The sequence below is a fragment of the Perna viridis genome, chromosome 5 (assembly GCF_037379345.1).
Source record: "Perna viridis isolate PV_CMFRI_1.1 ecotype Kerala chromosome 5, ASM3737934v1, whole genome shotgun sequence".
NCBI classification, from domain to species: Eukaryota; Metazoa; Mollusca; class Bivalvia; order Mytilida; family Mytilidae; genus Perna; species Perna viridis.
Window position 1 is genome coordinate 24,811,374 of NC_142449.1, and position 26,021 is coordinate 24,837,394.

The window sequence follows — 26,021 nt, forward strand, 5'->3', positions numbered from 1 at the left end:
GTTATAAATTGATCGGCTTTTTTAGTCAAGGAAAATGACCAAAATGCTTTACGAATATAGTTCCATTTAACAAAGTTTGGACCATCTTAATACAACCAAGACATAATGATTGTGGACGCATTGAATCCAAGCTCAAAATGACTAGTAATTGAAAAGAATTGCGACCCTTAACTTTTCTTCATATGACAAATGTTAACCTTTGTATTCCGATGCAACATCCTACTGCGCAATTCTGCTGATAGTTTTAAACATTTTAAGCTGCCGTATTAGTAACAGTGTGGTGGCCGAGTGGTTAAGGCGTTGGACTTAAGTTCCAATGGACGTATGTCCGCGTGGGTTCGAACCCCACCCGCACTAGCTATATCTTTGGTACCTTGAAATCGTATAGTTGTAATCAAAAAACGAATCGTATAGGAGATCGAGTATAATTGATATTTTCGATCAAGAATTGCACAAACCAGTAGAAAAAAAAATGTCTGCGGTATTTATCTACAGTAGTTGTGTGGAAAATATGTTGCTGTACATTCGGGTTATAAATTGATCGGCTTTTTTAGTCACGGAAAATGACCAAAATGCTTTACGAATATAGTTCCATTTAACAAAGTTTGGACCATCTTAATACAACCAAGACATAATGATTGTGGACGCATTGAATCCAAGCTCAAAATGACTAGTAATTGAAAAGAATTGCGACCCTTAACTTTTTTTCATATGACAAATGTTAACCTTTGTATTCCGATGCAACATCCTACTGCGCAATTCTGCTGATAGTTTTAAACATTTTAAGCTGCCGTATTAGTAACAGTGTGGTGGCCGAGTGGTTAAGGCGTTGGACTTAAGTTCCAATGGACGTATGTCCGCGTGGGTTCGAACCCCACCCGCACTAGCTATATTTTTGGTACCTTGAAATCGTATAGTTGTATTCAAAAAACGAATCGTATAGGAGATCGAGTATAATTGATATTTTCGATCAAGAATTGCACAAACCAGTAGAAAAAAATTGTCTGCGGTATTTATCTACAGCAGTTGTGTAGAAAATATGTTGCTGTACATTCGGGTTATAAATTGATCGGCTTTTTTAGTCAAGGAAAATGACCAAAATGCTTTACGAATATAGTTCCATTTAACAAAGTTTGGACCATCTTAATACAACCAAGACATAATGATTGTGGACGCATTGAATCCAAGCTCAAAATGACTAGTAATTGAAAAGAATTGCGACCCTTAACTTTTCTTCATATGACAAATGTTAACCTTTGTATTCCGATGCAACATCCTACTGCGCAATTCTGCTGATAGTTTTAAACATTTTAAGCTGCCGTATTAGTAACAGTGTGGTGGCCGAGTGGTTAAGGCGTTGGACTTAAGTTCCAATGGACGTATGTCCGCGTGGGTTCGAACCCCACCCGCACTAGCTATATCTTTGGTACCTTGAAATCGTATAGTTGTAATCAAAAAACGAATCGTATAGGAGATCGAGTATAATTGATATTTTCGATCAAGAATTGCACAAACCAGTAGAAAAAAAAATGTCTGCGGTATTTATCTACAGTAGTTGTGTGGAAAATATGTTGCTGTACATTCGGGTTATAAATTGATCGGCTTTTTTAGTCACGGAAAATGACCAAAATGCTTTACGAATATAGTTCCATTTAACAAAGTTTGGACCATCTTAATACAACCAAGACATAATGATTGTGGACGCATTGAATCCAAGCTCAAAATGACTAGTAATTGAAAAGAATTGCGACCCTTAACTTTTTTTCATATGACAAATGTTAACCTTTGTATTCCGATGCAACATCCTACTGCGCAATTCTGCTGATAGTTTTAAACATTTTAAGCTGCCGTATTAGTAACAGTGTGGTGGCCGAGTGGTTAAGGCGTTGGACTTAAGTTCCAATGGACGTATGTCCGCGTGGGTTCGAACCCCACCCGCACTAGCTATATTTTTGGTACCTTGAAATCGTATAGTTGTATTCAAAAAACGAATCGTATAGGAGATCGAGTATAATTGATATTTTCGATCAAGAATTGCACAAACCAGTAGAAAAAAATTGTCTGCGGTATTTATCTACAGCAGTTGTGTAGAAAATATGTTGCTGTACATTCGGGTTATAAATTGATCGGCTTTTTTAGTCAAGGAAAATGACCAAAATGCTTTACGAATATAGTTCCATTTAACAAAGTTTGGACCATCTTAATACAACCAAGACATAATGATTGTGGACGCATTGAATCCAAGCTCAAAATGACTAGTAATTGAAAAGAATTGCGACCCTTAACTTTTTTTCATATGACAAATGTTAACCTTTGTATTCCGATGCAACATCCTACTGCGCAATTCTGCTGATAGTTTTAAACATTTTAAGCTGCCGTATTAGTAACAGTGTGGTGGCCGAGTGGTTAAGGCGTTGGACTTAAGTTCCAATGGACGTATGTCCGCGTGGGTTCGAACCCCACCCGCACTAGCTATATTTTTGGTACCTTGAAATCGTATAGTTGTATTCAAAAAACGAATCGTATAGGAGATCGAGTATAATTGATATTTTCGATCAAGAATTGCACAAACCAGTAGAAAAAAAAATGTCTGCGGTATTTATCTACAGTAGTTTTGTGGAAAATATGTTGCTGTACATTCGGGTTATAAATTGATCGGCTTTTTTAGTCAAGGAAAATGACCAAAATGCTTTACGAATATAGTTCCATTTAACAAAGTTTGGACCATCTTAATACAACCAAGACATAATGATTATGGACGCATTGAATCCAAGCTCAAAATGACTAGTAATTGAAAAGAATTGCGACCCTTAACTTTTTTTTCATATGACAAATGTTAACCTTTGTATTCCGATGCAACATCCTACTGCGCAATTCTGCTGATAGTTTTAAACATTTTAAGCTGCCGTATTAGTAACAGTGTGGTGGCCGAGTGGTTAAGGCGTTGGACTTAAGTTCCAATGGACGTATGTCCGCGTGGGTTCGAACCCCACCCGCACTAGCTATATTTTTGGTACCTTGAAATCGTATAGTTGTATTCAAAAAACGAATCGTATAGGAGATCGAGTATAATTGATATTTTCGATCAAGAATTGCACAAACCAGTAGAAAAAAATTGTCTGCGGTATTTATCTACAGCAGTTGTGTAGAAAATATGTTGCTGTACATTCGGGTTATAAATTGATCGGCTTTTTTAGTCAAGGAAAATGACCAAAATGCTTTACGAATATAGTTCCATTTAACAAAGTTTGGACCATCTTAATACAACCAAGACATAATGATTATGGACGCATTGAATCCAAGCTCAAAATGACTAGTAATTGAAAAGAATTGCGACTCTTAACTTTTTTTCATATGACAAATGTTAACCTTTGTATTCCGATGCAACATCCTACTGCGCAATTCTGCTGATAGTTTTAAACATTTTAAGCTGCCGTATTAGTAACAGTGTGGTGGCCGAGTGGTTAAGGCGTTGGACTTAAGTTCCAATGGACGTATGTCCGCGTGGGTTCGAACCCCACCCGCACTAGCTATATTTTTGGTACCTTGAAATCGTATAGTTGTATTCAAAAAACGAATCGTATAGGAGATCGAGTATAATTGATATTTTCGATCAAGAATTGCACAAACCAGTAGAAAAAAATTGTCTGCGGTATTTATCTACAGCAGTTGTGTAGAAAATATGTTGCTGTACATTCGGGTTATAAATTGATCGGCTTTTTTAGTCAAGGAAAATGACCAAAATGCTTTACGAATATAGTTCCATTTAACAAAGTTTGGACCATCTTAATACAACCAAGACATAATGATTATGGACGCATTGAATCCAAGCTCAAAATGACTAGTAATTGAAAAGAATTGCGACTCTTAACTTTTTTTCATATGACAAATGTTAACCTTTGTATTCCGATGCAACATCCTACTGCGCAATTCTGCTGATAGTTTTAAACATTTTAAGCTGCCGTATTAGTAACAGTGTGGTGGCCGAGTGGTTAAGGCGTTGGACTTAAGTTCCAATGGACGTATGTCCGCGTGGGTTCGAACCCCACCCGCACTAGCTATATTTTTGGTACCTTGAAATCGTATAGTTGTATTCAAAAAACGAATCGTATAGGAGATCGAGTATAATTGATATTTTCGATCAAGAATTGCACAAACCAGTAGAAAAAAATTGTCTGCGGTATTTATCTACAGCAGTTGTGTAGAAAATATGTTGCTGTACATTCGGGTTATAAATTGATCGGCTTTTTTAGTCAAGGAAAATGACCAAAATGCTTTACGAATATAGTTCCATTTAACAAAGTTTGGACCATCTTAATACAACCAAGACATAATGATTGTGGACGCATTGAATCCAAGCTCAAAATGACTAGTAATTGAAAAGAATTGCGACCCTTAACTTTTTTTCATATGACAAATGTTAACCTTTGTATTCCGATGCAACATCCTACTGCGCAATTCTGCTGATAGTTTTAAACATTTTAAGCTGCCGTATTAGTAACAGTGTGGTGGCCGAGTGGTTAAGGCGTTGGACTTAAGTTCCAATGGACGTATGTCCGCGTGGGTTCGAACCCCACCCGCACTAGCTATATTTTTGGTACCTTGAAATCGTATAGTTGTATTCAAAAAACGAATCGTATAGGAGATCGAGTATAATTGATATTTTCGATCAAGAATTGCACAAACCAGTAGAAAAAAAAATGTCTGCGGTATTTATCTACAGTAGTTGTGTGGAAAATATGTTGCTGTACATTCGGGTTATAAATTGATCGGCTTTTTTAGTCAAGGAAAATGACCAAAATGCTTTACGAATATAGTTCCATTTAACAAAGTTTGGACCATCTTAATACAACCAAGACATAATGATTGTGGACGCATTGAATCCAAGCTCAAAATGACTAGTAATTGAAAAGAATTGCGACCCTTAACTTTTTTTCATATGACAAATGTTAACCTTTGTATTCCGATGCAACATCCTACTGCGCAATTCTGCTGATAGTTTTAAACATTTTAAGCTGCCGTATTAGTAACAGTGTGGTGGCCGAGTGGTTAAGGCGTTGGACTTAAGTTCCAATGGACGTATGTCCGCGTGGGTTCGAACCCCACCCGCACTAGCTATATTTTTGGTACCTTGAAATCGTATAGTTGTATTCAAAAAACGAATCGTATAGGAGATCGAGTATAATTGATATTTTCGATCAAGAATTGCACAAACCAGTAGAAAAAAAAATGTCTGCGGTATTTATCTACAGTAGTTTTGTGGAAAATATGTTGCTGTACATTCGGGTTATAAATTGATCGGCTTTTTTAGTCAAGGAAAATGACCAAAATGCTTTACGAATATAGTTCCATTTAACAAAGTTTGGACCATCTTAATACAACCAAGACATAATGATTGTGGACGCATTGAATCCAAGCTCAAAATGACTAGTAATTGAAAAGAATTGCGACCCTTAACTTTTTTTTCATATGACAAATGTTAACCTTTGTATTCCGATGCAACATCCTACTGCGCAATTCTGCTGATAGTTTTAAACATTTTAAGCTGCCGTATTAGTAACAGTGTGGTGGCCGAGTGGTTAAGGCGTTGGACTTAAGTTCCAATGGACGTATGTCCGCGTGGGTTCGAACCCCACCCGCACTAGCTATATTTTTGGTACCTTGAAATCGTATAGTTGTATTCAAAAAACGAATCGTATAGGAGATCGAGTATAATTGATATTTTCGATCAAGAATTGCACAAACCAGTAGAAAAAAATTGTCTGCGGTATTTATCTACAGCAGTTGTGTAGAAAATATGTTGCTGTACATTCGGGTTATAAATTGATCGGCTTATTTAGTCAAGGAAAATGACCAAAATGCTTTACGAATATAGTTCCATTTAACAAAGTTTGGACCATCTTAATACAACCAAGACATAATGATTATGGACGCATTGAATCCAAGCTCAAAATGACTAGTAATTGAAAAGAATTGCGACTCTTAACTTTTTTTCATATGACAAATGTTAACCTTTGTATTCCGATGCAACATCCTACTGCGCAATTCTGCTGATAGTTTTAAACATTTTAAGCTGCCGTATTAGTAACAGTGTGGTGGCCGAGTGGTTAAGGCGTTGGACTTAAGTTCCAATGGACGTATGTCCGCGTGGGTTCGAACCCCACCCGCACTAGCTATATTTTTGGTACCTTGAAATCGTATAGTTGTATTCAAAAAACGAATCGTATAGGAGATCGAGTATAATTGATATTTTCGATCAAGAATTGCACAAACCAGTAGAAAAAAATTGTCTGCGGTATTTATCTACAGCAGTTGTGTAGAAAATATGTTGCTGTACATTCGGGTTATAAATTGATCGGCTTTTTTAGTCAAGGAAAATGACCAAAATGCTTTACGAATATAGTTCCATTTAACAAAGTTTGGACCATCTTAATACAACCAAGACATAATGATTGTGGACGCATTGAATCCAAGCTCAAAATGACTAGTAATTGAAAAGAATTGCGACCCTTAACTTTTTTTCATATGACAAATGTTAACCTTTGTATTCCGATGCAACATCCTACTGCGCAATTCTGCTGATAGTTTTAAACATTTTAAGCTGCCGTATTAGTAACAGTGTGGTGGCCGAGTGGTTAAGGCGTTGGACTTAAGTTCCAATGGACGTATGTCCGCGTGGGTTCGAACCCCACCCGCACTAGCTATATTTTTGGTACCTTGAAATCGTATAGTTGTATTCAAAAAACGAATCGTATAGGAGATCGAGTATAATTGATATTTTCGATCAAGAATTGCACAAACCAGTAGAAAAAAATTGTCTGCGGTATTTATCTACAGCAGTTGTGTAGAAAATATGTTGCTGTACATTCGGGTTATAAATTGATCGGCTTTTTTAGTCAAGGAAAATGACCAAAATGCTTTACGAATATAGTTCCATTTAACAAAGTTTGGACCATCTTAATACAACCAAGACATAATGATTATGGACGCATTGAATCCAAGCTCAAAATGACTAGTAATTGAAAAGAATTGCGACTCTTAACTTTTTTTCATATGACAAATGTTAACCTTTGTATTCCGATGCAACATCCTACTGCGCAATTCTGCTGATAGTTTTAAACATTTTAAGCTGCCATTAGTAACAGTGTGGTGGCCGAGTGGTTAAGGCGTTGGACTTAAGTTCCAATGGACGTATGTCCGCGTGGGTTCGAACCCCACCCGCACTAGCTATATTTTTGGTACCTTGAAATCGTATAGTTGTATTCAAAAAACGAATCGTATAGGAGATCGAGTATAATTGATATTTTCGATCAAGAATTGCACAAACCAGTAGAAAAAAATTGTCTGCGGTATTTATCTACAGCAGTTGTGTAGAAAATATGTTGCTGTACATTCGGGTTATAAATTGATCGGCTTTTTTAGTCAAGGAAAATGACCAAAATGCTTTACGAATATAGTTCCATTTAACAAAGTTTGGACCATCTTAATACAACCAAGACATAATGATTGTGGACGCATTGAATCCAAGCTCAAAATGACTAGTAATTGAAAAGAATTGCGACTCTTAATTTTTTTTATATGACAAATGTTAACCTTTGTATTCCGATGCAACATCCTACTGCGCAATTCTGCTGATAGTTTTAAACATTTTAAGCTGCGGGCTGGTTTTTGGATGTACCATGTTTAACATGTAAACAAAGTGTTGTCCGGAAATTATTCTGATTTTGGTGAGTTCTTCGCCATATTTGTAACTGTAAACATTTCCTGAAGTTTAATGTGTATTATTTGATTGAATGTGACATATATTATCGCATAATATTTGTTGAATAGCCCCTTTTCCTGTGTTTTCGTTACAGGGAAAAGGGGGAGGGAAGGTGTGTTCGATTTGTATTCAGTGGTTTGACTAAAGACTGATGGCAAACTTTAATAATAGTGAGGGAGAAAGTTCCCGAAAAAACATGAATTTTTCAAATGAACAGTTCTCAAAGGAGAAAACCGTTTTAGTTGGGTGCCCCGTAGATGGTTTTGGTGCCGTGGAGGCTGAAATGATTATTGATGAAATTGAGACGAAATGTGGTGTTGGAAGTGTCGTTGCATGCGTACCGAAAAATGGAGTTGGTTATGAGGTGGTACTAAGAGAGAGAAAAATGATGGAATCCGTTATTGGTGAACTATCTTTAAATGGTAAAAAGTGGGCTGTTAATGAATTAGAGGCAAGTTTTAAGTACGTTTCAATTCTAAATTTAAGTATGTATGTCTCAGATCGAGAAATTATTGATAGATTTTCCAAGATTGGAGTGGAGATTGTTTCTCCGATAAAGAAGCATAGGATGAAGTCAAAGAATAATGTCTTTGACGGAACTCGTATTTTCAAAGTTAAACTTCCGCCGAACATGGCTTCAATACCGTATTCAATGAAGTTTTCAGTTAATGAAAAGGAGACGGCTTACTACCGGGTTATTCATAACCAACAAGTCAAGGTGTGCTCTGGGTGCTTTAGCTCAGAACATATATACAAAGACTGTCCAGAATTTAAATGTTTTGAATGTGGTCAGCAGGGGCACATTAGTAGAAAATGTTTAAAAAACAAGTGTGCGTTTTGTTTTCGAAAGAAAGACTATTGTAATTGCAAAGCCAGAGAAGAATTGCAAATTGTGAATCATTTTCCACAATTTTCTTCTGAGAATTTGCAGGAAATGTCATGTCGGGAGTTGATAAAAGAAGCAGATGAGGAGGTTATGAAAACCACAGATGTGAAAGTTGGATATATGGATAAAAATTGTAAGGAGAAGGAGGTTTGTACAAGTGTGCAGGAGAATGTTGATTCTCGTGAAGGTACAGATGTAGGAGATAGTATGGAAGATGGAATCGTGAGTGTAAATGGCGATGCTAGTCATTACACTGAGGATGTAGATGAAGTGGGTTTTGGTGAAAGTGCTAAAGGTGGTGCTAGCCTTTGCACTGATGATGAGGGTGACGGTGATTGGAATGGAGATGGTATTTACATTGATGAGGAGGAGTGTTTTGAGATGGATGATGGTGTTGGTGATGACAGTGCGGAATGTGTCAGAGATGATAAAGTCAAGAAAGGTACAGATAAAGAATTAAACAATATTTGTTTGAATAATTGTAATATTGAACCAGTTTTGCTTACTAAATCAAATGTTGAATTGTCTGGTGAAAATAGAATTGATAAAATGTCTGATGGTTTTAGTGTTGAAAGTGCTGTCTCCCCCCTTGAACAAAATGACAGTAGCCAGGGGGAAGTCAGAAGTTCATGTGATTCTCTGGATGAGATTACTATGGACACTTTTCCCGTGGTCAGTGAAGACCAAGAGGAAAGTGGAGATACTTTCACTGTTGTAGGGAAGAAGAGAAATTACTTGGGTATTAAAAGGAGAAGTATGCTTAATATCAAGCCTAATATTAAAGCAGCAAGGTTGTCAAATTTACAAAAACATTTGAATAGTTAATAATGGAGTGTTTAATGTTGTATATTATTAGAATTATTTTTGTGATGGCTACTTATAACTTCATAAGTTTTAATTGTAATGGTCTATGTAACCAAAGTAAAAAGGATTGTATTTTTTCATTATGTAATGAAAGAAAGTATGATATTGTATGCTTACAGGAAACATTTTGGAATAATATTATTTTTGAAGATATAAAGAATGATAAGACATTATGGAATGGTGATATTTTTGCAAGTAATAGTAACTGTAATAGACAGGGTGTTGCAATTCTTGTCAGTAAAAACCTTAAAAATGTATTTAAAGTTTGTGAATGTGTACCTGGTAGATTTATTCATATTCAAGGTAAAATCAATGATAAAATTGTAGATATTTTTAATTTGTATGTTCCTAATAGTGTAAGTGAAAAATGTGAATTTTTTGAAGATTGTAAAAGTAAAATTAAAGGAGACGGATATGTTATAGTAGCAGGCGATTTTAATACTGCACTGTCTCCTTTAGATAAAAGTGGGAAAACTGCTTTTTATGCAGATAGGTCTGTGAAATATATTAATACTATGATGCACGATAATTGTTTGTTTGATGTCTGGAGAGACAGAAATGCAGGTGTCAAAATGTTTTCACGAAAACAAGTTGTACAAGGTTTTTTGACACAAAGTAGAATTGACTATTTTTTAGTTTCTAGTAATGTTAAGCCCTGTATTAAAAATATTTTTTATAGAGATACTTGTTTTAGTGATCACTGTATTGTTAGCATGAAATTAGATTTTACAGAGGTTGAAAGAGGACCAGGTATCTGGATTTTTAACTATTCCTTATTAGATAATGAAGAATATGTAACAAGAATCAGAAAGTTATTAGAAGATGAAATATGTTCAGATTTTTATTATTCAAACCCTATCATTTGGTGGGATAATTTGAAATTTAGTATTAAGAGAATAAGTCAAATCTATGGCAAAGAAAATCAGAAAGAGAGAAGCAAAGAATATTTTAAATTGCAAAATAAGTTACAAGAATTGTCAGTGAAGTCTGCATGTGGTATAAAAATTGATTATGTAAAATATTTAGAATTAAAAGATGAACTTGAAGCTATAGAAAAACATAGATGTAATGGTGCTATATTAAGGTCTAAATGTCAACATGCCTTAGAAAGTGACAAGAATACTGCTTATTTCTTAAGTCTGGAAAAATATAAACAAAATAAGAATTTGATAAGTACTTTGAGAAATTGTGATGGTAATGCTGTTAGTAGTACTGTGGAATTATTAGATGTTGTGCATAATTTTTATAAAAAATTGTTTTCATGTGTAAATACTGACAATGATGCAATCAATGACATGTTAGATTGTGTTGATGTTAAAGTTGATGATATTGATATTACTAAATGTGATGATGATATATGTATTGATGAGATTGAACAATCATTGAAAGGAATGAAAAAAGGCAAAACGCCTGGCTCTGATGGATTGACTGTTGAATTCTATCTTTATTTTTTAAATGAATTGAAACCTGTATTGAAATATATTTATGATAGTATTGAAGAAAATAAAGTTTTATCTAGGTCTATGAGATATGGCATGATTAATTTGATATATAAGAATAGAGGTGACAAATCTGAACTTAAAAATTTCAGACCTATAACTTTATTAAATGTGGATTATAAAATACTAGCAAGAGTAATGGCTAACAGGTTTAAGTTTGTATTACCAAAAATTATATCACCTACTCAAAGTTGCTGTATTATAGGTAAAGACATTTCTGACACTACTGCAAGTGTTAGAGATATTATTGATTTGGTTGAAATGGATGATTTAGAATGTTACTTGTTGAAACTTGATCAGGAAAAAGCATTTGACAGGGTTGGACATGAATATTTATTTTCTGTCTTGCAGAAATTTGGATTTGGGGAGAAATTTATTTCTTGGATAAAAATATTTTATACTGACATTTTCAGCACTGTCAAGTGTAATGGGTTCCTGTCCAAATACTTTCAATTAAAGAATTCTGTAAAGCAAGGTTGTCCTATATCAGCTTTATTATATGTATTAGTAGCTGAACCATTGAGTACAATGATTAAAAAGAATAGTAGTATTAGAGGTTTGAATATTCCTAATACAAACGTTGAAGAAAAGATTTTTTCACATGCTGATGACACTACTTTAATTTTGTCTGACAAAAATTCAGTAGATGAAGCCTTTAGAGTTTTACATTTGTATGAACAAGCATCTGGGGCAAAATTAAATAAGGATAAATCGGAAATTTTGGCATTGGGAACTGGAACTATTTCAAAACATGAATTAGATGCTTGGAGTATTAGAGAGTGTGATGGGGTTTTACAGCTTTTAGGCATATGGATTGGTAAGGATAAATCTCTTTGTGATAGTTTGAATTGGGATTGCAAAGTACAATCTATTTTGAAGCTATTGAATTTTTGGAAAATGAGACACTTATCAATACATGGTAGATTAACTGTAATAAATACTTTATTGATGAGTAAACTTTGGTATACTCTTATGGTTGTTAATATACCAGAAAAACATTATTTAGAAATTAAGAAGATATGTATTGATTTTTTGTGGAATGATAAACCATCTCTAGTTGCATATGATGTAATAACTAATAAGGTGTTAGATGGTGGTTTAAATTTTCCTGACATTTTTCATAAAATGTATGCATTTAGACTAAAGTTTTTAAGTAGGCTATTAGATATGGATTATAATGCTGTTTGGAAAGTTACATGTCTTTATTTCTTTTCTAAAGTACAAGGAATGAATCTTGGTGTTGAAATATTGCATTGCGATTTTACTCATAGACAATTAGGATGTTTGCCTGATTTTTATAAATGTATGTTGTATGCATGGGGGAAGATACGTCATTGTATGGAAATAAAAATTAATGTGACTAACGTTTTTGATATTCCCCTCTTCTGTAATCCAATGATTGTGAATGGTGATAGTATGTTATATATGAGAACATTTATAGAAGCAGGTATTGTCAAGATTAAGGACTTAGCTTATGAATGCAAGAAAGGTTTTATGAAGGACACTTATATTCAAGATATTGTATCTCAAAAGTTCCCTGATGTTTCCGTTGATAAAATTATTAAAGTAGTGAAATGTATTAAGCAATGTATTCCACAAGATTATGTAGTTTTAGTTGAAGAAAATGCAAACACTTGTAAAGCAACTGTTTTAAATATAATTTACAGCGTTAATGGTAGAAAGTATGCTTTACCTAATACAACAAGATCATTTTATGATATACTGTTAAAGACATTAACAAGAGAACCTAATTCTATAAAATACTGGTGTGAAATATTTCCAGATTTTGATGTTCAAAAAGTACAAAAAGTTTTGAACTTTTCATTTTTACAAAGTGATTGGATTGAGTCATCATTCAAAATTTTCCATAGAGTTTTCTTCACTAAGGAGAGACTGATGAAATGCCAAATTACTGTTGATTCTATTTGTCCAGTTTGCAAAGATGTGCATGAAGACTTGGAGCACTTGATCATTGTGTGTAGATGTTTGACTCAGTTCAATGACTTTTTTAAAGATTTCCTACATAACATTATGTGTAATAGTTCTACTAGCTTTGTCAATACTCTAGATTTCAATTATATATGTTACTTTGGTCTAGTCAAGAAGGATAAAAATATAAACTTATACTTTGTAAATACAGTTTTATGTGCTAGAAGATTCTGTGTAGTAAAGAGGAGAAATATCTCTATGAAGGATGATCATTTGATAGACATAGTGCCATATTTTAAAAATGTTCTGCAAAAACATGTGAGTTATGCATACTTGTATTATAAACAGAAGAAGTGCATGTATTTATTTGAAAAGTATTATTTAAACAAAAATCCTGTATTAAGGATAAGTAATGATGAAGTACATATTGAGTTTTAATTGAGATCTGTTGTTAATAATTGTTACAATTCTAACCAACACTGTGATAATATGAATTAATGGGAGACTAGCCCAATAATTCTTTTATGAATGTATTTATTTGAATAAAATTTTATCAAAATAAAAAAAAGGCGTTGGACTTAAGTTCCAATGGACGTATGTCCGCGTGGGTTCGAACCCCACCCGCACTAGCTATATTTTTGGTACCTTGAAATCGTATAGTTGTATTCAAAAAACGAATCGTATAGGAGATCGAGTATAATTGATATTTTCGATCAAGAATTGCACAAACCAGTAGAAAAAAAAATGTCTGCGGTATTTATCTACAGTAGTTTTGTGGAAAATATGTTGCTGTACATTCGGGTTATAAATTGATCGGCTTTTTTAGTCAAGGAAAATGACCAAAATGCTTTACGAATATAGTTCCATTTAACAAAGTTTGGACCATCTTAATACAACCAAGACATAATGATTGTGGACGCATTGAATCCAAGCTCAAAATGACTAGTAATTGAAAAGAATTGCGACCCTTAACTTTTTTTTCATATGACAAATGTTAACCTTTGTATTCCGATGCAACATCCTACTGCGCAATTCTGCTGATAGTTTTAAACATTTTAAGCTGCCGTATTAGTAACAGTGTGGTGGCCGAATGGTTAAGGCGTTGGACTTAAGTTCCAATGGACGTATGTCCGCGTGGGTTCGAACCCCACCCGCACTAGCTATATTTTTGGTACCTTGAAATCGTATAGTTGTATTCAAAAAACGAATCGTATAGGAGATCGAGTATAATTGATATTTTCGATCAAGAATTGCACAAACCAGTAGAAAAAAATTGTCTGCGGTATTTATCTACAGCAGTTGTGTAGAAAATATGTTGCTGTACATTCGGGTTATAAATTGATCGGCTTTTTTAGTCAAGGAAAATGACCAAAATGCTTTACGAATATAGTTCCATTTAACAAAGTTTGGACCATCTTAATACAACCAAGACATAATGATTGTGGACGCATTGAATCCAAGCTCAAAATGACTAGTAATTGAAAAGAATTGCGACCCTTAACTTTTTTTTCATATGACAAATGTTAACCTTTGTATTCCGATGCAACATCCTACTGCGCAATTCTGCTGATAGTTTTAAACATTTTAAGCTGCCGTATTAGTAACAGTGTGGTGGCCGAGTGGTTAAGGCGTTGGACTTAAGTTCCAATGGACGTATGTCCGCGTGGGTTCGAACCCCACCCGCACTAGCTATATTTTTGGTACCTTGAAATCGTATAGTTGTATTCAAAAAACGAATCGTATAGGAGATCGAGTATAATTGATATTTTCGATCAAGAATTGCACAAACCAGTAGAAAAAAATTGTCTGCGGTATTTATCTACAGCAGTTGTGTAGAAAATATGTTGCTGTACATTCGGGTTATAAATTGATCGGCTTTTTTAGTCAAGGAAAATGACCAAAATGCTTTACGAATATAGTTCCATTTAACAAAGTTTGGACCATCTTAATACAACCAAGACATAATGATTATGGACGCATTGAATCCAAGCTCAAAATGACTAGTAATTGAAAAGAATTGCGACTCTTAACTTTTTTTCATATGACAAATGTTAACCTTTGTATTCCGATGCAACATCCTACTGCGCAATTCTGCTGATAGTTTTAAACATTTTAAGCTGCCGTATTAGTAACAGTGTGGTGGCCGAGTGGTTAAGGCGTTGGACTTAAGTTCCAATGGACGTATGTCCGCGTGGGTTCGAACCCCACCCGCACTAGCTATATTTTTGGTACCTTGAAATCGTATAGTTGTATTCAAAAAACGAATCGTATAGGAGATCGAGTATAATTGATATTTTCGATCAAGAATTGCACAAACCAGTAGAAAAAAATTGTCTGCGGTATTTATCTACAGCAGTTGTGTAGAAAATATGTTGCTGTACATTCGGGTTATAAATTGATCGGCTTTTTTAGTCAAGGAAAATGACCAAAATGCTTTACGAATATAGTTCCATTTAACAAAGTTTGGACCATCTTAATACAACCAAGACATAATGATTGTGGACGCATTGAATCCAAGCTCAAAATGACTAGTAATTGAAAAGAATTGCGACCCTTAACTTTTTTTCATATGACAAATGTTAACCTTTGTATTCCGATGCAACATCCTACTGCGCAATTCTCCTGATAGTTTTAAACATTTTAAGCTGCCGTATTAGTAACAGTGTGGTGGCCGAGTGGTTAAGGCGTTGGACTTAAGTTCCAATGGACGTATGTCCGCGTGGGTTCGAACCCCACCCGCACTAGCTATATTTTTGGTACCTTGAAATCGTATAGTTGTATTCAAAAAACGAATCGTATAGGAGATCGAGTATAATTGATATTTTCGATCAAGAATTGCACAAACCAGTAGAAAAAAAAATGTCTGCGGTATTTATCTACAGTAGTTTTGTGGAAAATATGTTGCTGTACATTCGGGTTATAAATTGATCGGCTTTTTTAGTCAAGGAAAATGACCAAAATGCTTTACGAATATAGTTCCATTTAACAAAGTTTGGACCATCTTAATACAACCAAGACATAATGATTGTGGACGCATTGAATCCAAGCTCAAAATGACTAGTAATTGAAAAGAATTGCGACCCTTAACTTTTTTTCATATGACAAATGTTAACCTTTGTATTCCGATGCAACATCCTACTGCGCAATTCTGCTGATAGTTTTAAACATTTTAAGCTGCCGTATTAGTAACAGTGTGGTGGCCGAATGGTTAAGGCGTTGGACTTAAGTTCCAATGGACGTATGTCCGCGTGGGTTCGAACCCCACCCGCACTAGCTATATTTTTGGTACCTTGAAATCGTATAGTTGTATTCAAAAAACGAATCGTATAGGAGATCGAGTATAATTGATATTTTCGATCAAGAATTGCACAAACCAGTAGAAAAAAATTGTCTGCGGTATTTATCTACAGCAGTTGTGTAGAAAATATGTTGCTGTACATTCGGGTTATAAATTGATCGGCTTTTTTAGTCAAGGAAAATGACCAAAATGCTTTACGAATATAGTTCCATTTAACAAAGTTTGGACCATCTTAATACAACCAAGACATAATGATTGTGGACGCATTGAATCCAAGCTCAAAATGACTAGTAATTGAAAAGAATTGCGACCCTTAACTTTTTTTTCATATGACAAATGTTAACCTTTGTATTCCGATGCAACATCCTACTGCGCAATTCTGCTGATAGTTTTAAACATTTTAAGCTGCCGTATTAGTAACAGTGTGGTGGCCGAATGGTTAAGGCGTTGGACTTAAGTTCCAATGGACGTATGTCCGCGTGGGTTCGAACCCCACCCGCACTAGCTATATTTTTGGTACCTTGAAATCGTATAGTTGTATTCAAAAAACGAATCGTATAGGAGATCGAGTATAATTGATATTTTCGATCAAGAATTGCACAAACCAGTAGAAAAAAATTGTCTGCGGTATTTATCTACAGCAGTTGTGTAGAAAATATGTTGCTGTACATTCGGGTTATAAATTGATCGGCTTTTTTAGTCAAGGAAAATGACCAAAATGCTTTACGAATATAGTTCCATTTAACAAAGTTTGGACCATCTTAATACAACCAAGACATAATGATTATGGACGCATTGAATCCAAGCTCAAAATGACTAGTAATTGAAAAGAATTGCGACTCTTAACTTTTTTTCATATGACAAATGTTAACCTTTGTATTCCGATGCAACATCCTACTGCGCAATTCTGCTGATAGTTTTAAACATTTTAAGCTGCCGTATTAGTAACAGTGTGGTGGCCGAGTGGTTAAGGCGTTGGACTTAAGTTCCAATGGACGTATGTCCGCGTGGGTTCGAACCCCACCCGCACTAGCTATATTTTTGGTACCTTGAAATCGTATAGTTGTATTCAAAAAACGAATCGTATAGGAGATCGAGTATAATTGATATTTTCGATCAAGAATTGCACAAACCAGTAGAAAAAAATTGTCTGCGGTATTTATCTACAGCAGTTGTGTAGAAAATATGTTGCTGTACATTCGGGTTATAAATTGATCGGCTTTTTTAGTCAAGGAAAATGACCAAAATGCTTTACGAATATAGTTCCATTTAACAAAGTTTGGACCATCTTAATACAACCAAGACATAATGATTGTGGACGCATTGAATCCAAGCTCAAAATGACTAGTAATTGAAAAGAATTGCGACCCTTAACTTTTTTTCATATGACAAATGTTAACCTTTGTATTCCGATGCAACATCCTACTGCGCAATTCTGCTGATAGTTTTAAACATTTTAAGCTGCCGTATTAGTAACAGTGTGGTGGCCGAGTGGTTAAGGCGTTGGACTTAAGTTCCAATGGACGTATGTCCGCGTGGGTTCGAACCTCATATAGCACTAGCTATATTTTTGGTACCTTGAAATCGTATAGTTGTATTCAAAAAACGAATCGTATAGGAGATCGAGTATAATTGATATTTTCGATCAAGAATTGCACAAACCAGTAGAAATGACTAGTAATTGAAAAGAATTGCCACTCTTGGGGGATCGGTTATTGGACATATCATAGGATGGTGTTTACATATTGCCGCTCCGGTTGAATGTGCCGTTTTGGTGAGTTCAGCTTTATTTCTGTGTTCAGATACATTTCGTTTTGTAGAGCATTGTTTATTTGACTTAAAGTGATAAGACCACTTGTCTATTTTGTTCGTTTATTTCCCCTTTTCCTGCATTTCACTGCAGGAAAGAGGGGGGAGGAAAGGTGCGTTTGATTCGGTTTTACTGATACAACCAATCACCAAATTTAGTTATGGAGAACAAAGCACCGGAAAGTTCTGGAAATCGCAATATTGGTGCGAAAAGGTATGATAGTGGTAGAAAAGGTGAAAGAACCCGAAAATACACGAGTTCAAAAAGGGAATATAAAAAAGAGTGTACCGTTAAGATTGTTAAAATTGGGAAAACATCTGAGACTCCATCAAAAATAATTAAAGCAGTGGAGGATGTTTGTGGAGTAAACACTGTGTTAGCAGTTGTCCCTGATGATATGGAGGATTCGTACTGTATTACGATGGATAGTGAACAAAATGCTGACAAATTAACCAGGGGTGTTAATATTGAAAGTAAAAACTATGATTGCCTATTTTTGTTTGATAATTCAGTTATAGTTTCATTCATTCATTTGCCTGCTCATCTTAGTGATGAGCTTATTCTTGACGTATTGAGAGAAAAGAATTGTAAGCCTCTGTCCCAGGTATTTAGGCATGTTCATCCAGGAACTGAGGTTGCTGATGGAACAAGATATGTGAGAGTACAGTTTCCGCCTGGCCTAATTTCTCTTCCATGGTCAATAAAATTTGATACTGGATTAGGAACACGAAGTTTCCGTGTTAAACATGATCACCAGAGGCAATTATGCAACTATTGTGGATCTCCTGGCCATAAATATAGACAATGTCTACAATTAGTTTGCTATAATTGTGATAAACATGGACATAAAGAAAATGAATGTAAAATTCCACCGTGCCAGAGGTGCAAAAAAAGATTGAGACATTGTGAGTGCAAGGAAACAAAATGCCAATATTGTAACAAAGAAATTTGTGAATGTCCTTGTTTTACTTGTGACCAATCTAAAGAAGAATGCAGATGTAAGTGCAGAGAATGTGGAATAGTAACTGCGCGATGTGCATGTAGAAAGGGATATACTGGTAGAGGTAGAGAATTTAGGGGTAAAGAGAAGGAAGAAGAAAGTCATGACAGTGATCAAATATCACGTGAGAATGGCGATAGGGAGGATTTGGAAGGTACATACTCTGACGAGGACGAAAATGGAGGTGACTCAGTTCAGATAGAAAACAAGCGAGATAATAAGTGTGATGACAAGCAGTCTCTTGAAGGTGAAGTTTCGGTAAATATACGTAATGAGACAACAGATGTGGTCTTCGGGGCCACTGTAGAAAATGATGATATGGTCTTCGGGACCACTGCCAAGAAACGGGATGTGGTCTTCGGGACTACAGAAGAGAGAACTAAGGTCTTCGGGGCCAATGCAAATGATGGAAAGCTCAAAAAGAGCATGAATGATAAAAATGTGGTCTTCGGGGCCTCAGATAACCGGGATAAGGTCTTCGGGACCGAAGGTAACAAAAGTGTTGATAAACAATGCACTGGAGATTTGGTAGAAGATGAATCAATGATAGAAAAGACTAAAGGACAGAAAAGACAGAGAAATGAGATTTCGAGAGCATGTGACTCTGATGATGAAATTGTGATTATTAACAAGCATATTGTAACACAAAATGACATTAAAGAAAATAGTTTTGATAGTGATGATATGGAAACTGACATCTCCTCCAGTGATTGTAACACTGGAGTTGATGTCGCAAATGATGCAAAAGATAATTTGTCTTGTTCCCAGAGCAGTGGTACAAGTACTGTGGACTTAAGTCCACCTGAAGGGAAAAAAAGAAGGAACAGGATGAAATTTTATCCTAATATCAATAGTGTTCAGAAAGACAAACTCAACCAAAAGAATGTTAATAATGGAGATGTTTAATTTATTTTATCTGATTTTTACTTTTGCAATGGTGCTTTTTGTAAGTAACAATTGTAATGGTTTGAGAGATTGTGATAAATTTAAGAAGTATGTAGCCATTATAAATAATAGTAAGATTGATTTTTTGTTACTGCAAGAAACTTTCTGGGATGATGATTTTATGTTGAATATTGATAGGATGTATGATGGATGTGTCTTATACTCTAATAGTAAGACTAAAAGACAAGGTGTTGCTATACTTGTAAATAAAAAATTTAAAAACAATGTAAAAGAAATTTTTAAGGATGAAGAAGGTAGATTTTTACATGTTCAACTTCAACATGAAGGATGTATTTACAACATACTGAATGTATATGCTTATAATTCTATTAAGGAAAAATGTGAACTGTTTTCTTTTCTTTGTCATTATATGAATTCATATGATAATATAATACTATCTGGTGATTGGAATACAACTTTGTCAAACCTTGATAGGTCTGGTAAATCAATTCATAGAGATGATATGAGTTTTAAGTCATTGTGTAATTTTATGACTGATAACAATCTATATGATATATGGAGAGCTAGAAATCCTGGTGTTCGAACTTTTTCATGGAAACGTGTTAGTGAATCCTATTTACAACAATCAAGGTTGGATTATTTTTTAATTTCTAGAAATTTGTCAAGTTTTGTACAATATGTAAATTACAAAGATACCACATTAAGTGATCATTCTTTTGTAGAAATGAGAGTTGTTTTTGATAATGTAGAAAGAGGTCCAGGTATATGGATTTTGAATAATACTTTATTAGATAATGAAGAATATGTATTAAATATTACGAATATGATTGAGGACAATAAGAAATGTACTCTTTTTGATGATGATGTATTGATTTGGTGGGATAATTTAAAATATAGAATTAAGAAATTCTCTCAAGTTTTTAGTAAGAGAATTGCAAAAGAGAAAAATGCTGAATATTATTGTTTACAAAATAAGATTCAAAGGTTATGTATGAGGATTGCTGAAGGAGAAATTATAGATGTAGAAAGATATGAAAACTTAAAATTAGAATTAAGTTTATTAGAAGAAGAAAAATGTAAAGGTGCTATTTTGAGATCAAAAGCTTTTTGGGCTACAGAAAACGATAAATGTACAAGGTATTTTTTGAATTTAGAAAAGTACAAGCAAGAAAGTAACTGTATTAAAGAACTTACTGATTATGATGGTAAAACTGTTGTGTCTGATACTGAAGGTTTGTTAAACTTACAGTATAAGTTTTATGATAAGTTGTATTCATGTGTGGAAACAGACAAAAATGCTATGGATGATTTTTTGCAAAATATAGATGTAAAAGTAGATGATCATGATCAAGAAATATGTGATAATGATATTACTGCAAAAGAGATCTTTGTTGCATTACATAAAATGTCCAAAAATAAGAGTCCAGGATCTGATGGACTAACAGTTGAGTTTTATTGTAAATTTTATCATGTTTTAAAGGATATTTTACTGAAGGTGTTTAAGGCAATAGAAAATCGTAACACGTTATCAAGGTCAATGAGAAATGGTGTACTTTCTCTTATTTATAAGAAGAAAGGTGATAGAAGGGATTTGAAGAATTATAGGCCGATTTCATTGTTACAAGTTGATTATAAGATATTAGCACGTGTCATGTCAAATAGATTTAAGTCAGTACTTTGTAAAATAATATCAAATAGCCAGTCATGTTGTATACCTGGTAGAGATATTGCAGATACAATAGCCAGTGTACGTGATGTAATAAATATGGTTGATAATGATGATGTAGAAGGGTATATTTTAAAATTTGATCAAGAGAAAGCTTTTGACAGAGTGAGTCATGATTATCTCATTAGAGTATTAGAAGGTTTTGGTTTTGGATGTAAATTTATTAATTGGATTAGGATTTTTTATACTGATATTCAAAGTACTGTCAAGTGTAATGGTTTTTTAACAAAATATTTTAAAGTTAGAAATGGTATTAGGCAAGGATGCCCTATTAGTGCTTTATTGTATGTTTTATCAGCAGAACCACTGTCAATGACAATAAAGAAAGACTGTAATATTAATGGTATACGTATACCTTATAGTAATGAAACTGCAGTTTTGTTTCAACATGCAGATGATACTACATTATGTTTGAGTGATAAAAAATCTATTAAATATACTTTTGATGTATTTGATTTATATAGTAGAGCATCAGGTTCTAAGATTAACAGAAGTAAGTCTGAAATTTTATGTATTGGAAAAGGAAATTTGACTGATGATGATAAGACTGTACTTGGATTAAGAGTTTGTGAAAAATGTATTCAAGTTCTTGGTGTTTATGTTGGTGTAGATATTGATGTATGTAATGATATGAATTGGAAGGATAAGATAAGAAAAATAAGATGTATTGTTAATATGTGGAAACAAAGACGTTTGACTTTATCTGGAAGGAATGTTGTAATTTCTTCTTTATTGGTATCTAGAATTTGGTATTTATTAGCTGTTTCTCCAATACCTGAAAATGTGTTGACAGATTTGAAACAAATATGTATTGATTTTTTGTGGGATTCTAAATCTCATTTAATACAATATGCAACTATTACTGGTATGAAACAAGATGGTGGCTTGAATTTTCAAGATATATATTTAAAAATGTTATCATTTAGATTAAAATTTTTAGGGAGATTTTTAAATCCTGATTGCAATTGTATTTGGAAAAGTACCTTTAGCTATTTTTTGAGAAGAGTGCATTGTATGAATCTTTCGAGGTCTGTTCTATTTTTGTTTTTAAACAAAAAGGATTTATTATGTTTACCGCATGTGTACAGAGAAATGTTGGAAGCATGGCAGTGTATTAGAAAAGATATAACTTTTAATATAGGAGACTCTGATGTTTATAATCAACCACTGTTTTATAATAGTTCTAAGTTTGTGTCTGGTAAAGAATGGGAATATTTTATAAAAGCTGGTATTGTTCAAATTAAAGATATTTCATATGAAGCTATACCTGGATTTTTGCCAGTTCATGCAATTTTTGATATGATGAGAGAAAAAGAAATAGATGTTACTTTTAACATTGTCAGAAAATTGTATATGTTATTATTGAATCACATTCCTGTCGAGTGGAAAGAAGTTGTTTTGACAAAATGTAATGTGAAAAATGATGAACTGTCTCAATTCTATGTTCAGTTTGACAATAAAGTATGTGACATGTCGTTGTGTAAAACAAAAAGATTTTATACGTTACTGTTACAAAAGTGTTTTATTAAACCTAAATGTTATGAATTTTGGTGTGAACAATGTGATATTCATGAAAGTGATTTCTGTTTTGTTTGGAAACAGATACATAGTTTCTGGAAACCATCTGAATGTATTGATCTAGATTTCAAGTTATGTCACAATAAGATTTTTACTAATGTTAAACTATGTAAAATAGGAATAATAGACAGCAATGTGTGTCAAAACTGTGACTGTGAAGAGGAAACTTTATTTCATATATTTATAACATGTGACATACTTGTTAACTTTCATGATTTCGTATTTGATATTTTAGAGACACTATTTGTACAATCAGAGGTGAACTTAATACAGGAATATACTTATATGACGTTATTTTTGTTGGGTGTATCAACCAGTGTAAAGGGTGTAAATGTTCACTTTGTTAATTTTTTGCTGTCTATTGGAAGACTGTGTATAATGAAACAAAGACAAATGTTCAAAAATGGTACACGAAGTATTAACCTAATTCAATATTTCAAATACACACTGAGACATTACATTTGTTATTTTTATATGTATTGTAAATCTACAAACAGACTTTCAGTCTTTCATAAAAAGTTCTTGAGAGACAATCCCATTGTAATATTAGAAGAAGATGTGTTGTTATTCAAACTGTGATAAATTGTATATTCTTAAATTGTGTAATATTCTGATTTTATAGACAGTCTGATTTGCATTGTTATTTAGTATTGTTTTATTCAATAAAGATAAAAAAAAAAAAAAAAAAAGGCGTTGGACTTAAGTTCCAATGGACGTATGTCCGCGTGGGTTCGAACCCCACCCGCACTAGCTATATTTTTGGTACCTTGAAATCGTATAGTTGTATTCAAAAAACGAATCGTATAGGAGATCGAGTATAATTGATATTTTCGATCAAGAATTGCACAAACCAGTAGAAAAAAATTGTCTGCGGTATTTATCTACAGCAGTTGTGTAGAAAATATGTTGCTGTACATTCGGGTTATAAATTGATCGGCTTTTTTAGTCAAGGAAAATGACCAAAATGCTTTACGAATATAGTTCCATTTAACAAAGTTTGGACCATCTTAATACAACCAAGACATAATGATTATGGACGCATTGAATCCAAGCTCAAAATGACTAGTAATTGAAAAGAATTGCGACTCTTAATTTTTTTTCATATGACAAATGTTAACCTTTGTATTCCGATGCAACATCCTACTGCGCAATTCTGCTGATAGTTTTAAACATTTTAAGCTGCCGTATTAGTAACAGTGTGGTGGCCGAGTGGTTAAGGCGTTGGACTTAAGTTCCAATGGACGTATGTCCGCGTGGGTTCGAACCCCACCCGCACTAGCTATATTTTTGGTACCTTGAAATCGTATAGTTGTATTCAAAAAACGAATCGTATAGGAGATCGAGTATAATTGATATTTTCGATCAAGAATTGCACAAACCAGTAGAAAAAAATTGTCTGCGGTATTTATCTACAGCAGTTGTGTAGAAAATATGTTGCTGTACATTCGGGTTATAAATTTGATCGGTTTTTTTAGTCAAGGAAAATGACCAAAATGCTTTACGAATATAGTTCCATTTAACAAAGTTTGGACCATCTTAATACAACCAAGACATAATGATTGTGGACGCATTGAATCCAAGCTCAAAATGACTAGTAATTGAAAAGAATTGCGACCCTTAACTTTTTTTCATATGACAAATGTTAACCTTTGTATTCCAATGCAACATCCTACTGCGCAATTCTGCTGATAGTTTTAAACATTTTAAGCTGCCGTATTAGTAACAGTGTGGTGGCCGAGTGGTTAAGGCGTTGGACTTAAGTTCCAATGGACGTATGTCCGCGTGGGTTCGAACCCCACCCGCACTAGCTATATTTTTGGTACCTTGAAATCGTATAGTTGTATTCAAAAAACGAATCGTATAGGAGATCGAGTATAATTGATATTTTCGATCAAGAATTGCACAAACCAGTAGAAAAAAAAATGTCTGCGGTATTTATCTACAGTAGTTGTGTGGAAAATATGTTGCTGTACATTCGGGTTATAAATTGATCGGCTTTTTTAGTCAAGGAAAATGACCAAAATGCTTTACGAATATAGTTCCATTTAACAAAGTTTGGACCATCTTAATACAACCAAGACATAATGATTGTGGACGCATTGAATCCAAGCTCAAAATGACTAGTAATTGAAAAGAATTGCGACCCTTAACTTTTTTTCATATGACAAATGTTAACCTTTGTATTCCGATGCAACATCCTACTGCGCAATTCTGCTGATAGTTTTAAACATTTTAAGCTGCCGTATTAGTAACAGTGTGGTGGCCGAGTGGTTAAGGCGTTGGACTTAAGTTCCAATGGACGTATGTCCGCGTGGGTTCGAACCCCACCCGCACTAGCTATATTTTTGGTACCTTGAAATCGTATAGTTGTATTCAAAAAACGAATCGTATAGGAGATCGAGTATAATTGATATTTTCGATCAAGAATTGCACAAACCAGTAGAAAAAAAATGTCTGCGGTATTTATCTACAGTAGTTGTGTGGAAAATATGTTGCTGTACATTCGGGTTATAAATTGATCGGCTTTTTTAGTCAAGGAAAATGACCAAAATGCTTTACGAATATAGTTCCATTTAACAAAGTTTGGACCATCTTAATACAACCAAGACATAATGATTGTGGACGCATTGAATCCAAGCTCAAAATGACTAGTAATTGAAAAGAATTGCGACCCTTAACTTTTTTTTCATATGACAAATGTTAACCTTTGTATTCCGATGCAACATCCTACTGCGCAATTCTGCTGATAGTTTTAAACATTTT

The 26,021-nt window shown here is 34.0% G+C and overlaps 21 non-coding genes across 21 annotated transcripts; all 21 read left to right on the forward strand.

The window, feature by feature from the left end:
- The first annotated feature begins 274 nt into the window (after nt 1-274).
- On the forward strand, nt 275-357 carry Trnal-uaa (transfer RNA leucine (anticodon UAA)). The gene has a single exon. It is a non-coding gene; the product is annotated as a tRNA-Leu (tRNA).
- A 446-nt stretch (nt 358-803) lies between these two features.
- Nucleotides 804-886, forward strand: Trnal-uaa (transfer RNA leucine (anticodon UAA)). The gene has a single exon. It is a non-coding gene; the product is annotated as a tRNA-Leu (tRNA).
- A 445-nt stretch (nt 887-1,331) lies between these two features.
- Trnal-uaa (transfer RNA leucine (anticodon UAA)) lies at nt 1,332-1,414 on the forward strand. Its single transcript has one exon. It is a non-coding gene; the product is annotated as a tRNA-Leu (tRNA).
- A 446-nt stretch (nt 1,415-1,860) lies between these two features.
- Trnal-uaa (transfer RNA leucine (anticodon UAA)) lies at nt 1,861-1,943 on the forward strand. The gene has a single exon. It is a non-coding gene; the product is annotated as a tRNA-Leu (tRNA).
- A 445-nt stretch (nt 1,944-2,388) lies between these two features.
- On the forward strand, nt 2,389-2,471 carry Trnal-uaa (transfer RNA leucine (anticodon UAA)). The gene has a single exon. It is a non-coding gene; the product is annotated as a tRNA-Leu (tRNA).
- Nucleotides 2,472-2,918: 447 nt separating this feature from the next.
- On the forward strand, nt 2,919-3,001 carry Trnal-uaa (transfer RNA leucine (anticodon UAA)). Its single transcript has one exon. It is a non-coding gene; the product is annotated as a tRNA-Leu (tRNA).
- Nucleotides 3,002-3,446: 445 nt separating this feature from the next.
- Trnal-uaa (transfer RNA leucine (anticodon UAA)) lies at nt 3,447-3,529 on the forward strand. Its single transcript has one exon. It is a non-coding gene; the product is annotated as a tRNA-Leu (tRNA).
- A 445-nt stretch (nt 3,530-3,974) lies between these two features.
- Trnal-uaa (transfer RNA leucine (anticodon UAA)) lies at nt 3,975-4,057 on the forward strand. Its single transcript has one exon. It is a non-coding gene; the product is annotated as a tRNA-Leu (tRNA).
- Nucleotides 4,058-4,502: 445 nt separating this feature from the next.
- On the forward strand, nt 4,503-4,585 carry Trnal-uaa (transfer RNA leucine (anticodon UAA)). The gene has a single exon. It is a non-coding gene; the product is annotated as a tRNA-Leu (tRNA).
- Nucleotides 4,586-5,031: 446 nt separating this feature from the next.
- On the forward strand, nt 5,032-5,114 carry Trnal-uaa (transfer RNA leucine (anticodon UAA)). The gene has a single exon. It is a non-coding gene; the product is annotated as a tRNA-Leu (tRNA).
- Nucleotides 5,115-5,561: 447 nt separating this feature from the next.
- On the forward strand, nt 5,562-5,644 carry Trnal-uaa (transfer RNA leucine (anticodon UAA)). The gene has a single exon. It is a non-coding gene; the product is annotated as a tRNA-Leu (tRNA).
- A 445-nt stretch (nt 5,645-6,089) lies between these two features.
- Trnal-uaa (transfer RNA leucine (anticodon UAA)) lies at nt 6,090-6,172 on the forward strand. Its single transcript has one exon. It is a non-coding gene; the product is annotated as a tRNA-Leu (tRNA).
- A 445-nt stretch (nt 6,173-6,617) lies between these two features.
- Trnal-uaa (transfer RNA leucine (anticodon UAA)) lies at nt 6,618-6,700 on the forward strand. The gene has a single exon. It is a non-coding gene; the product is annotated as a tRNA-Leu (tRNA).
- A 443-nt stretch (nt 6,701-7,143) lies between these two features.
- On the forward strand, nt 7,144-7,226 carry Trnal-uaa (transfer RNA leucine (anticodon UAA)). Its single transcript has one exon. It is a non-coding gene; the product is annotated as a tRNA-Leu (tRNA).
- Nucleotides 7,227-14,545: 7,319 nt separating this feature from the next.
- Nucleotides 14,546-14,628, forward strand: Trnal-uaa (transfer RNA leucine (anticodon UAA)). Its single transcript has one exon. It is a non-coding gene; the product is annotated as a tRNA-Leu (tRNA).
- Nucleotides 14,629-15,073: 445 nt separating this feature from the next.
- On the forward strand, nt 15,074-15,156 carry Trnal-uaa (transfer RNA leucine (anticodon UAA)). The gene has a single exon. It is a non-coding gene; the product is annotated as a tRNA-Leu (tRNA).
- A 445-nt stretch (nt 15,157-15,601) lies between these two features.
- Nucleotides 15,602-15,684, forward strand: Trnal-uaa (transfer RNA leucine (anticodon UAA)). Its single transcript has one exon. It is a non-coding gene; the product is annotated as a tRNA-Leu (tRNA).
- A 1,503-nt stretch (nt 15,685-17,187) lies between these two features.
- Trnal-uaa (transfer RNA leucine (anticodon UAA)) lies at nt 17,188-17,270 on the forward strand. The gene has a single exon. It is a non-coding gene; the product is annotated as a tRNA-Leu (tRNA).
- A 7,183-nt stretch (nt 17,271-24,453) lies between these two features.
- Nucleotides 24,454-24,536, forward strand: Trnal-uaa (transfer RNA leucine (anticodon UAA)). Its single transcript has one exon. It is a non-coding gene; the product is annotated as a tRNA-Leu (tRNA).
- A 446-nt stretch (nt 24,537-24,982) lies between these two features.
- On the forward strand, nt 24,983-25,065 carry Trnal-uaa (transfer RNA leucine (anticodon UAA)). The gene has a single exon. It is a non-coding gene; the product is annotated as a tRNA-Leu (tRNA).
- Nucleotides 25,066-25,511: 446 nt separating this feature from the next.
- On the forward strand, nt 25,512-25,594 carry Trnal-uaa (transfer RNA leucine (anticodon UAA)). Its single transcript has one exon. It is a non-coding gene; the product is annotated as a tRNA-Leu (tRNA).
- The last annotated feature ends 427 nt before the right edge of the window (nt 25,595-26,021 follow it).